Raw genomic sequence first — 14,337 nt, forward strand, 5'->3', positions numbered from 1 at the left:
TCCCACAGCTCCAAGGGCAGCCCTGGTCCAGGAGGGAAATTACCTCTCTACACCAATTACCTCGCCACCCTCCATATGTCAGCCCCTGATGAGTCACCATTGCTCACTGTGGAAGAGATCCTAGATCAATTTGTAGAGTCACGCCAGTCTTCACATAAGGTGTGCAGCATACTGAGTTGGGCAATTCAGTTCAGAAACTGTACCAGCTAAAAGCCATGGCTGAAGTTTTGTCACTTCAAAGAGCCAATTTCCCTGCTGCCTTGCAGCCAGTCTCATAAAAGCAGCAAGGCACTACAACTGCTGATTTGAAGGTAAAATCCAATTAGCCTGTACATCTGGGTGAGTTATGCGAGCATGTTTCCCCACTAATGATTTTTGTGCTCTTGCTTTTATTGGGTTATTCTGTCTGGCTTCCTGTGGAATTTCCTGTTGGACGTTCAGGGTGATATAGGTTGCACTTAACAGGTTGGATCGAATAACATGAAAAGCATTAAAAGGCAGTCATGTTTAGCAGTTAATGTTGAAACACTGCCGACAAAGATTTGCAGCGCTACTCTAAACACAGCCAGATACAGGCATGCGCTTCTCGCATTTCACGTGACGAGCCTGTCCCCTGAAGAGTATGTTCCATACAACTAAACTGCAATCTCAACTACATCTTCTCCTGGATTATGTTTGTGACATTTCACAAAATGTTTGCAATAAACATTCATGTTTTTGATTTTTCAGGCAGCCAATCATACATTAAGACAGGGTGGAATTACCCATCACCAACCCATAAAATAAAGGAGAAGCTTTTAACCCAAACCGCTTTTCCCTAAACCTAACCATGTAGTTTTGTTGTCTTAACCTAACCAAACAGAAAGTATAATACAAAACTATGTGCAACAAAAAAAAAAAAACAAAACAAACAAACAAAAAAAAACACAATGGCCCTACACCGGAGTCAAACCCTAGTCTCCAAGATGAAAGCCTTGCGGATTATGTCTTCCCCACTTCATCTGCCTCCTTATGTGGACATAGTCGGTCTTTTAAAATGTAAGGTATTTTGTTGATGAGAACACAGTTTAGTTGTATGGGGAGGTACTTCTGTGATGGTGGTGTAATGAAAGGGTAAGTACCAAAAAAAAAAAAAAAAAAAAAGAAGAAAGTCTGAGAAATGTGAACCCTCTATCTGAGATGTGAGAGCAGACTGAATGATAAAAGGCAAAAGCACAATTTCAAAGCATCCGTTTATTGTGAGCTGACATTGAGGCCAGTTTACTTTCAAACTTTGAATAGGTCCTTGATGCCATGCCTTCATCTGCTGCCATAGGCTTTCTAAAAATAGATGTGTACCACAAAGGCACACTGGAAACAGAGGGCTGCTCTCAGTACTTTTACTGATCAATGTGCTCATCTCTGCTGGAAACCATTGATCCACTGTTTGTATCAAATTGACTATGTTGTTGTTGTACAGCTTCCATCCTACATGCACTCATGACAACTCCACTTTATGTTCTCCTTTGTTCCTTTTGCCAAGCACCTTCTCTCATGTTAACACAAACCACTGATCCTTTAAGAATATTGTTACACCAACAAGCTTAGCACTGATTAGATCATTTTTAATGCACTGTTAACTAATGAATATGAAGGAGGACATTTTTTTTTTTTTTTGCCTGAAACCATACTAGGCAGGATCATTGCATCAGAGGCTTCCAGACCTGCATCACTGAAAAGCCTGCAGAAGTTAAATGTGGCATCTGTATCACACAAATACAAGGCCCAAGTGCACACATGTGACTTTGATGGAATACAGCCAAGCTTAGCTGACCTTAGAAAATCCCTCAGGGATTAATAAAAACAAAGAATGTCTGTTCAGAGGCATCCTTCTAATCCACATCCTGCTAGTCAAGCCCGTTTATGAGTGGATAATCATAGCATCATCCCCCAAGTTGCCTTGGAGGTATTATTCCTAATATGATAACAAAATATATTTTTTTGTTATTGCCACCGCTTTTGAGAAAACACATTTTATCAGGCCTGCTCCTCCTCTGGCAAAATATCAGCACTGTTATTTCAGTCACAGAAAAAGTACAGGCACTTTTCACTCACAATTTCTTTTTATGGGACAAATCTCGCTCCTGAGACACGAGCATGTTAAACGTGCTCATCAAGGAATATTCTGATAACATAACAAAATGGATATTGTTAAATAAAACGCATTGCTTGACTGGATTTGTCGATGACATTTAAGGACTCCAACAAAACTTCATTCATGCATTTTAAAGGTCCACCTGAAAAAAGTGCAACAGGAAATCCACTTTACTATGGGAAGGGAGGGCTGACGCTTATTGTCCAAGCCACTTCCACTTACGCCATCACTTCTTTACTTGACCGCAGAACAGCTCCAGTATTCTCCTCCTGTGGTGTCTCAAAGGTCTCAGACACAACAATACCTCTGAAAAATAGCTCTTCCTCTGATTATAAAGGTAGAGCTCTGCATACCAGGAAATGCCCCACAGTGCATAAACCACCTCTGCTGCAATGTTAATGTCCAGGCTGCTTCATATGCATAAGGCTAGAAGCAATCCGCATGTATTTTTAAATGCTTTGCTCAGATGACCCTGCATTTCTGTATCTCATTACAACACATCATATCGTAGTGGTTTACACATTTCCCTAACAAGCAAAAGATCTCAGGTTTGATCCCTGGAGGAGACACAAATCTCTTTGGGGTTGTGTCAGGAAGGGCGTCCGAATCAAACATGCAGAGCTACCCGCTGTTTCACCATGACAAACTGCTAGATTTGTATTCATATATTTATTCCTTCATTTCATGCAGCCAAAGAGAAAGACTCATGTTCATAAGTGCACTGTAAGGACAGTATTCTACCTTGTAATTCCTATGAGAATGTCTAAACAAGTCACACGGGTTTCTATTTCCTCTCTCCCCTGGGAGGCAAAGAAATAGTTCAGGGGTCATCTCACTTGTTTGTCCTACAGTGGCGCACACGCGCGTGTGTGTGTGTGTGTGTGTGTGTGTTGTGTAATATGAGCATTTAGTCTGCATTCTGTTTTATATCTCCTCCCTCTGCTTGTTACATTTATTAAATCTTTGCGTAGCACAATGTGTTGTAGTTTGTGCAATTAATTGGTTTGTAATAAAGATGATATTACATATCTCTTATCCTTTTCTCTGAAATCGGTTCTTCCTGTTTCATTTTTCTTTCGGGTTCATCAATTTGGTTGTGACTGGAAAAGAACCCGTAACTAAGGCTTGCAATTATGGGACATTGTCCAAGTGGGGTAAAACCCCTGGTGGATCCTTCAGCAACAGTGCACCCTGCAGGTTGCTTAAGAACAGAGACAAGAAATGCAAAAACTGAGAACAGTGAGTGATGCAAGGTATATAACTGAACTTCCCAAAGCATTTTACAAGGACAACAAAGACAAATATTCTGACACATAACTGAGAGAACACGCAGAGTCACCACAGAGGTCCTCTGCATATATACAAATCAGGATCCTCTGCAAATACTCATCCACAGACAAGCATACCTGCGTACACTCATGCACACTTCTGCATAGCAGTACCATCATGCTGGCAGTGACCACAATGTTCCTGACCTCTTCCTTTCATCTCGGATCCAGTAACCAAAATGACTTTTCAACCCAGCTGCTTCAATAACACAGGGCCTAACAAGCTCTGGCTGCCTCTTTCATAAAATATGTTAAAAAAAAAAAAAATCCCAGCACAAAACAAAAGCTGTTAAAGCTATGTGACCTCTCTTTGAAGCTGTGTGTAAAAAAAAATATATATATATAATGAAGTGAACGCTGATGTTTTCTTCTGAACTACAAAGTGTGGAGATTCCTACTATTAAAAGAGCAAAATAGACCGGGTAGAAAGAAAAAAAACCTCCGGCATTCATAGCATCATTCTTCTTTTTACTGGTCTGCGTCCTAGCACAATATGCCACTCACTGATGTTATTCTGTCCTTTTTAATATATGAATAAAACTCCCTTTTTCTGTTGCTTTTAAGCCTCCCTTTTTAGAGCAACTCTTCTGATATAACACTACTTGATACTAAAAGGGATCATTTAGGTGTATGCACTAAGGTTGTCAACTTAAAGGGGGTAAAATTTTCTGTTTTGGAACCAGATGGGCTCTTAACCCTTTCACACCTATCTGACCACCAAGACCTTTATGCAGGCTCTGCTCTTAGATAAATAGCCAGTGTGTCCAATCTCTGTGTAATTCCTGGATCCGTTTGTTCAGCACATTTCATGGCAAGTGGGGAGGGGCTGTGACTATGACCTCGTGTAGACCCATAACTTGCAGAATGGGTACCCGCACATGAAAGGAAACAACAACAAGATGTTTAATATGAGATATGGCAGTCCATTCTCGCCCCCATAGGTTGATGAGATGGCAAGGAGTGACAACTACAGGGCATGTGAACTCTGAGGTTTGTTTTTGCCATCGAGGTAAACAGCCTCACCCTGTGACAGTTAAGTGACAATCTGTCCGTGAGGCTGGGCATACCAAGGCACATCTCATTCGTCACATTTACTGATTTCACCTTACAGGTCTGAAAAAGTCCTGTATCGAGTCAGGCCAGGGACACTCTCCATAGCACCTGTCACTGGGCGTACTGACAGACAGACAAGTAAAGAGCAAGAAGAAAAGAACAAAACAAGAACAAATCGGGAAAAAGTCCTAGTTACATGACTTCATCTAAAGAATTAAAATGTCTGTAAGGAGAAAAAAGCAGGACACTGACAAAAAGCACAGCATATTAATCTATCTTAAATACTCGAGGCATGAGCCGTAGATTTCCCAATTTTTCATCTACACAAGAGGCCTCTCAGAGACATGAATGATTCATCTCTCAAACTCCTTTTAGACAAGAAGCAAAAATAAATGGAAGTAGGATCCCCCAGAGAGCCTAGGGGTCTACAGTGGGGTAGGATGAACAACACTGCAAACAGCAGGCTAAACCCACCAAGCTCTGTATCTCAGCTACAACAGGAGCCGTACTCTCCCTCTGGGTTAGAGCTCTTTTACTATAAAGAGAGAAAAAATATTCCTCACACATACTCCACTACTTATTCAGCCTTGGCCCTAGTTCTGCACTGTGAGACTTTTCCACCGTATGAGAGAAATGGGTGTTTTGTTTGACTGAACGAAAGTTATAGTTTATAACTCACTGTATTCCTTATTTGACTGGGGTATTGACTGATTTTAATGTTGTCTATGTATGTAATGAATGGAGATGTTGTTCATAACTTGTAACAGCAAAAAAAATAATAATAATAGAAACAGGACACTGAGTGTGAGTGAGGAAAAACTTGAAAATAGAGTTAAAATGGATTTTGTGGGCTACATTCAGTTTGTCTCCACGATGTCTGGTGTTGTCAGGCACACACTGGAACAGCAGCCAAGAGCAGCAAAATAAATAAAGGTGTGAACAAGACTCTCCATTTCATTTTCGTGACAACACACTAAGATAAAGCCCAGGACTGTCCTCCACATCGTTCTGTTTAACCTCAAAACACATGCAGCACAAAGAGGAGAAACTAATGAAAAACAACTTTTGGGCAATAAAAAGTATAATGTTATATTGCTTACGTTGTCAGGGGAGCAAAAAAATGTGATGGTTGTTCAAACTTCAGATGATGAGACTCTTTAGAGGCTTCAAGTAGGCTAAGAAAACAATGTCATAAGGTGCGGCCACAGCTGCTCATTGTGATTCCTTATTTGACTGACTTCTAACAGCACTGGCATTGTTCCCAATATAATAAGGCTCACAACTGATATTCCCTGTAGACTGATGCCAAGCAACTATTACACCTTCCAGTCATGATACAATTTGTCTTAATCTGGTGTCATCTGTTCAATAACCAAGAGAAATGGTCCTGTTTAAAGTGTTACTTTTGAAATTGCAAAAAATACAAAACTTGAATTCAGGTACCATATAAGCTATTAACTAAATGCTCTTGTTCTTATCTGTACCTTATGTAGATTCAAGTAATAATAATCTGTTGGCAAACCCTGAAAACCTTTTGTTTAATAAAGACTGTGCTGATTTTAACAATCACTGCAGAACAGAGACCAGCACCTTCCTCTGGGCATCAACAACACCCCTCCTCCCATGAAAACTCACTGACCCAAACCCATTTTTTCCAGTCTAAGAGAAATGTCAAGTCCAGGCCTAGAACTCGTCTCTTTGAAGGGAACATAGCAGCCAAATATAGCCCGCTCGCCTCTATGCCTCCTGACATACATCAGGCTCTACAGGGTCTGCTACCAGTGGTTAATTTTGGCACACTGTCATGTAGTCACTTACTATTAAACATCATAACTATACAAAGAAAATTATAAGCGAGCAGTGGAGTGTACACTGTTGCCTGGTAACCTAATGCCATGTTGGGGATTCATCTTGTTATGGAACAGAAAGCACTTACAGCCAAAGCCAATAATAGATCCTGGACCACACAAAAATAGTTTAAGAGTGTCAACAGGCATGGCCATCATGCAGCTGAGAAACATATCATGAGAGGTGTATGGTTAAGAAACGCATGTCACTTGGTGTGTGTTTTTAGGGATTGCTTAAGTGTTTCTGTAACTGCAGCCATTGGTGAAATTACATAATTATGGTTCATCTGTCATTATGAGTGGAATGATGGATGAAATGAGAGCTTATTTCCAAGTGTGAAATGCTGCTAAAGAAGACATTATGCTGACTGCCACTTGCTGTTGGGTAAAAATTACTAATGCTGTTTATAAGACTTTTTTGGATCCAGCAGAATTACATAAATGTCCTTAACTTTTAAAATATGTAAATCAAGACAAACTTGTAAGACATGATTTACAGATTTGTACACATGACAGCATCCCACAGACCAACAACTTACCGCACACAACAGTGCTCCATTGTCATGGCTGGTTTTAATACAGCTTTTATGAACTGGGCATAAACACATTACAATTAGACTACAAATCCTCCCTATATTAAAAAAAAACGGCCACTTTGTTAGGTACGCCTCTTCAAACGCTCTTTAATGCAAACCTCTAATCAGCCAATCACATGCATTTCGGTGCACAGATATGGTCAAGACAACCTGCTTAAGTTCAAAACGACCGTGGGAATGGTCAAGAAAGGTGATTTTGAGAGGATTTGAGTAATTCAGAAAATGCTGATCTACTAGGTTTTTCCCGCACAACCATCTCTAGGGTTTACAGAGAATGATCCGAAAAACAGAAAGTGGATGTTCTCTGGCTGAAGATGCCTCGTTGATGCCTGAGGTCAATGGAGAATGGCCAGACTGCTCAACAGAAACTCAAATAACCACTCGTCACAACCAAGAAATCCAGAAGAGCATCTGTGAACGCAAAACATGTTGCTGCAGCCCATCTTGAGGCAGATGGGCTACAGCAGCAGAAGACCGCATTGTTTAAACACCAAAGCCTATCTGGGTATTGTTGCTGACCATGTACATCCCTCTGTGACCACAGTGTGCTCATCTTATCCAGCAGGATAACACACCACATCCCAAAGCTCAAATCATTTCAAACTGGTTTCTTGAACATAACAATGACTTCACGGTACTCAAATGACCTCCACAGTCACCAGATGTCAGTCCAAGAGAACACCTTTGGGATGTGGTGAAACGGAAGATTTTCATCGCGGATGATCAGCCAATAAATCTGCAGCAACTGTGTGATGCTATCATGTCAATATGGACCAAAATCTCTGAGGAAAGTGTCCAGCACTTGTTGAATCTATGCCACAAAGAATTAAAGCAGTTCTGAAGAGAAAAAAAGCTCCACCCCGGGACCAGCAAGGTGTAACTAACAATCTTGTTTTTGCCAATTTTGCTTTTAGCTTAGGAATTAAATATCTATCTGTATAGTGATTGTTTTGGTTGCACAAATAATGTCATCATAATGTTTATGAATATTTATATCCTTACAAATGTTGAATAATGTTGTTTGGCAGTGTTCAACATTGCCAACCAATAAACAATAAATTAACTCTTATAAAACAAAAAGTCCCGACAACAGTGAACATCCATAGGCTGTGAGCTACAGCTAGGCAGGTTAGTACCGCATACACAGCCTCTTAATAATGATTGCTGCATTATTTCATACATTAAACTTTGTGTTTATTTGTATCCTGCTGTGATATCGTCTTTATGCTCTCTCTATGACACTCAATGCTATCTTTATAAGAAAAAACTGCTTGGTTTTTGTTTATGTGTTGTGGATGTTGGATTGAGTGTGTAATGACCCCAGGAAGAATAGCTAAGGCTGAGACTGATGCTAATGGGGATCCTGATTACACAAACAAACCTGTAAAGGCCATAATCTGTTCACAAAAAATTAATAAATATATAATGACTGTAAGGCTAATACAACGAAGCTGTTAAGGGCTTTTAAAATTAAACTGTGCATGATTTTGAGGGCCATCGTGGACTATTAATGTATTATGACATTTTTGGACAGAACAGTTTGATTTTGGAGGGCATCATTTCATCAGCAGAGGTAGACTGAACATGCCACTAAAATTCACTTAAATGAATAAAAGTAAATGAGAAGCAAAACTCAAAAGCTTGAGACAGTCTTTATACTAGTGACATAATCAGGTGGCTCCAGCATAGATTTAATACTTAAATACCATCATCTACTGAAAAATAGCTGTTTCACAAAGCAAACAGCTTAACTGAATTTCTTCCAACTGTTGCTATGCTCATGACATTTTAATGTATTGCTGGCTGGCATAACAGCACACAGACGCCCATGCACAAAGGTGCACAATTGTGTTTTTCCAACAATTCCTTTGTGCCCAATTGAGGCAGAAGATTAGCTCTATCATTCTGTCATGTCATACTTTCATCCAGCACAAAAACACCACCGCATTCTTTTTCTCTATTAGAACTGCAATTTATGCTGCGTGACATGAAGGCTGCCTTCACACTGTCATGGTCAGCCGAGGATGGCACACAAACACAGGAAATAAATCCACAGTGACAAAGCGTAATTCATCACTTTCATCACTTTAGTTGTGAAAAAAAAAGGGGGGGGAAAAGGAAAAGGCATTGTATTCGCTTCACTTTGACAAACAAGCTCACTCCCACTTCTTATGTCATCTCTGGTAGCAGCTGACAGATTACTCTGCGGCATCAACAGAATATTTTTACTGATACAAATCTGGCAGACGTCAGCTTTAGGACAGCGATAATATTCTACTATAGTTAACATGCATCGCACAGCAGGGAACTCAGGCAACACGCTGCTTCTGTGACTAGTTCTTGCCAAGAGAATAGCTGAACATGGTAACTTATCAAGTCCAGTGAATAATTCGCAGATGCCTGCCAAAATTTGTTCTATCAAAAACATTTTGTCTCATTAACACATTCACTGGTACTATGAAATTATGTGTTAGGCTAAGTGTAAGGTGCTGTTAAAATGACTTTCTCTCCCTGACACAGCTCAGATGGTACCTGCCCCCTCAAGCCATCTGAGCAGTGTAGACATCTGTGAGCATTAACCTGCCAAGAACAAGTCTAATGTAAAAATATCATAAATATTCTGAGATGGAAAAGACAGCTGAAGGGTCATTTTGACTGGCTGTGAAAGGCTTTTATGTCAAGTATGAGCCAAGTTTTTCTCGTGTCACTGTCTAAGTGAAAATGTCGTGTGTACACTGGAGGTTCTGTGCTTCTTGTGTTTTTCCCTTTTACCTTGCTCGGAGAAGATTGAAAGGCTGTTGTCAACATATGACACTTGAAGAAAGGGAACTGCTTACCAAAGCCATCTGCTCAGAGTTTTTCTAGGAGTGACAGGGTGCCCAGCAAAACAAGTGAGAACCAAACAAACTTCATATACAGTACTGTCAGTTAACTTTCATTTAATTACTGGCATCTATTTAAAAAAAAAAAAAAAGCTTCTTACTTTTGAGTCATCATGGATGTTCTCATGTTTTTATCTGCCCGTGATCCAGTTTTGGCTCTTCAGTATCTGTAAAGAAAATATGCAGAAAAGAAGCTGTATATTCAAAGCTGTATTTATCACATACACAGTGCAGCAAGCTGAAAAAGGCTTATACCCACAGAGTTTGAATACTGCACATACACTCACCGGCCACTTCATTAGCTACACCTTGCTAGTACTGGGTTGGACCCCCTTTTTGCTCTTCAGAACTGCCTTAATTCTCTGTGGCATAGATTCAACAAGGTGCTGAAGACATTCCTCAGAGATTTTGGTCCATTTGACATGATAGCATCACACAGTTGTTGCAGATCTGTCAGATGTGCATCCATGATCTGACTCTCATCTTCCACCACATCCCAAAGGTGCTCTCTTGGATTGAACTCTGGTGACTGTGGAGGCCCTCTGAGTACAGTGAAGTCTTTGTTATGTTCAAAAAATCAGCCTGAGATCATCTGAACATTTTGACAGCATTTTTCCCGATCTTTATTTGTCCAGTTTTGGTGAGCCTGAGCAAACCGTAGCCTCAGTTTCCTGTTCTTAGCTGACAGCAGTGGCACACAGTGTGGTCTTCTGCTGCTGAAGCCCATCTGCTTCAAGTTTCGACATGTTGTGCATCTAGAGATGCTCTTCTGCATGCCTTAGTTGTAACACATGGTTATTTGAGTTACTGTTGAACAGTCTGGCCATTCTCCTCTGACCTCGAACATCAACAAGGCATTTTTACAAAGTGAGCTGCTGCTCACTGGATATTTTCTTTTTTTCTGACATTCTTTGTAAACCCTAGAGATGGCACTAACAACCATGCCACTTTAAAGTCACTTAAATCATCTTTCGTCCACATTTTGATGCTCGGTCTGAGGTTCAGCAGGTTGTCTTTTTCACGTCTACATGCTTGTGTGCACTGAGTTTCTTCCATGTGACTGGCTGATAAGATATTTACACTGACAAGCAGTTGAACCGGTGCACCTAATAAGGTGCCCAGAGAGGGTACACGTATACTAAAAAAGAAAACACACAAGATTTCTATTGGAATGAAACATTGTATAAAGAAAATTTTGGCAAAATATACAAAGAAAGCCAAAGAACTGACAAAGCAAAAGTAGCCTGTAGTTCTGCATGAACCTATGACTGCAATGAAAGAGAGAAAATATTCAGAAATATGACATTTAATTCTGAACAAAATTAAATGTGGCATGCATACTTAATATGCAAAAAGTTAGTATATTTACTTAAATTAAGTGCTCAGAAACCATTTTAAGATACTTCACTTGGTATTTTTTTTCTGCACTATTCTACACATTTGCTCTATTCCATTTGTTTTATCCAGTTAAACTACTAAAGTTAGAGCAGATAGGATTTAAGTTATCTCCGCAATGATCAGTTACAACATTAAAACACTGTATACATGTTGAAGCACCAGTAATCAGAGGTGGCAAAAGTACTGACATTCTTTACTTAAGTAGAAGTACAAGTACTTGTGTTAAAAAATACTTTGGTAAAAGTTGAAGTACTGGTTCAATTTCTTTACTTAAGTAAAAGTAAAAAAGTACAGGCTCTGAAATGTACTCAAAGTAAGAAAGTAAAAGTAGCTTATTGGAGGACGTTTCTACCTGCTATTTTTCTGTAAGCTAACTGAACCTCATTATATTGTATATTATTGTAATAATATAAAAGGTATTAGGTACTAAACTGCAGTATTTTCATACAATCGTTGAATAACACAAAGTCAGCATACTTGTTTTGCAGTCCTTACCGTTAAATCTAACCTCTCTTCTTCCTCTCCTGTCCTCTTTCTCCATCTCTGACTGTACTTCTCTCTCTTTTCTCTCCCTGAAATACAGCAGCTCTTCTTTTAGCTAGCAGACACACTGTGTGACAAACTGCACACACTTTGTGTGTTTGCAGATATTTGTTGAGCATTTAGAAACGTTGCATTTACCTGCCACATGTTACTCCCTTTATGCTCGCTCCTCTTCAGTAGCGCTAGCTAAGCTGTTCATGTCCCGCTTACGGACTCGGTCCGGCCCGCTGTAACTCCTGATTATAGCGCTATAAATGAGACATTAATTAAATGGGTTTGTGTATTTAATCCCTGTGTACGTGGTAAGTCCGGTGATGGAGGATACGCCAGTACGATTGTCTCTTTTATGTTATTATTCCTCCATTTAGATCGTTTGATGTTTGACGGAAATGCAGACTTTTCTCAGACGTGTTAAACCTTAAGTAACGAGTCTGTTTGAAAATGTAAGAAGTAGAAAGTACAGATACTTGTGTAAAAATGTAGGGAGTAAAAGTAAAAAGTACTCAGAAAAACAAATACTCAAGTAAAGTACAGATACCTGAAAAATGTACTTAAGTACAGTAACGAAGTATTTGTACTTCGTTACTTCCCACCTCTGCCAGTAATAATGTTCTGATGTTAGTAGCAGTAAAATGAATCATTCTGCATTTTGAGTATATAATCTGAGTAGACCATTTTTACTATTTTTACTTGCAGTGGAGTATTTATTAGTGTTGTCTGTTTTCTCCCTGTTCTGAATACTTCTTTCAACTGTAATATAAAGCAACTCTGAGAATTAATTAACCTGTTTGGGGGGGTCACAAACAGGCTATTTATGGCTCTAATTGGACTTACAGTTTCAGCTCTTAACACCATGAGAATGCCATTCCACTCCTGTAAAATCTAGTCATTAGTCCAGCTAAGTCATGAGTAGTCTACTTTGTCACAAGGAGTGATGCAGTCTGGTTGCCTGACGAGTTCTTTAATAAGGACTTTAAGGCTTCAACCGAGTTCGATGAGATCACGCATTCGCAAGCGAGTCTATTTATAGGCGGCAGCCTGCATTACAATACCCCACATCTTATAACTAATGATAGTCTGCGAAACCAGTGATGATGAGGCCACTTAGTACTTCAGCAAAAAAAAAAGCATTTCCAGTTTCGTGTCTGGGTGAAAAATGTCTCGATTTGCTCTAGCACGGCCGGTTGTGGTCCAACATAACTGGCGGACTCACAATCGATTAGAGAACGACCACCTGTGACCGCGGAACAACTGTTAACCTTTCAAATATTAATGCGCTAACCTCACTGTCTACTAGCAGGCTAGGCAAGTTGATGTTCATCGTTCTTACACAACCGGAAACTAAAACGTAAATATTGCTCAGTACTTTGTTTGTAACGTCTAGACTGTCCTATAAAAGCTCTCATAAACTCCTAAATATTTCACAGCAACATTTTTGTGAAACGTACTAGTTTTATACATTTATTTTTGTCGCTTCGAAAGGCCGCAATGAACTCTTTTACTACCTCGAGGGCACGGTTGAGGGCCTGAAGTACGGGATGAAGATAGCTGTCTGTAGGGGGATGAGGATGCACCGGGATGCAGCTATAAATAGCCTTAACTACTTCGTCAAAAGAGGGCATAAAATCCTAGCCAGGATAGTGGCAGACTGAGCAGTCTGTCTGCTCCACTGTCCTCTGATAATCGCAGTGACGGAGAAACGAGGGCAGCTCCGGTCGCTGACTCGTCAGCAGGTGCATCATAAATCAGCTTCCTTTGTGAAAAATATGTTTTACTGGTGTTATACAGCGTGAGCTTTAGAAGTGGTGTGCTAATAATCTGTGTAACTTTTATTCTGTTTATTTTTATTTTATAGAGCTGTTTATCATCATTATTATTATTAGGTAATCAGTGATTTTAATTAGAAATCAGTTCGCTGGTAATAATAAAACGACTGTGGGACACTTGTACCTGTTGTAAAGAGGCTCTCATATACTTGTTATTGCATAAGATAAAATTCCAAATGTGAGTGTTTTGACAGCTGCATACACTTTGCAGTGACGCACCATCTAAAAATAGTACTTACAGGGTCCAATAACAGTATCATTCAAATGGAAACAGCGCCATCTACTGGTACTTACTCGTTCTAGTTCTATTATTGTTAATAACTGTGACAGGAATGCATTCATGAGTAAATTAAGAATAGATTAACAAATGTTGAGATGCCCAGTTGTCAGACAGGTGTGCATTGCCAGTTATTAAAAAAATAAATAAAAAATGAAAACGCTGCAGCTCTCAGTCACCGTGCTCCTTCCCTTACTTCAAAGTGATGAAGGAACAATGAAGCTGCACCAGCTTTGCATTTCCCTCCCTCTCTTCTGGTTCTACAATTACCACTTGGTTAAAAGGAGATGCTTTTATCTCCGGCTGGACCAGTGCCTCACTGATTATGTGATCAGCAGAAATTATATGCAGATTTGTCATCGTCATAAATCTACAGCTGTCCATGGACTCACATTTTTATTTGTCACTTCAAAGCATTCTTCAGTAGCTCTCCTTAGATTACTGTTCGGCCCC

The sequence above is a fragment of the Archocentrus centrarchus genome, chromosome 16 (assembly GCF_007364275.1).
Source record: "Archocentrus centrarchus isolate MPI-CPG fArcCen1 chromosome 16, fArcCen1, whole genome shotgun sequence".
Classification (NCBI taxonomy): Eukaryota; Metazoa; Chordata; class Actinopteri; order Cichliformes; family Cichlidae; genus Archocentrus; species Archocentrus centrarchus.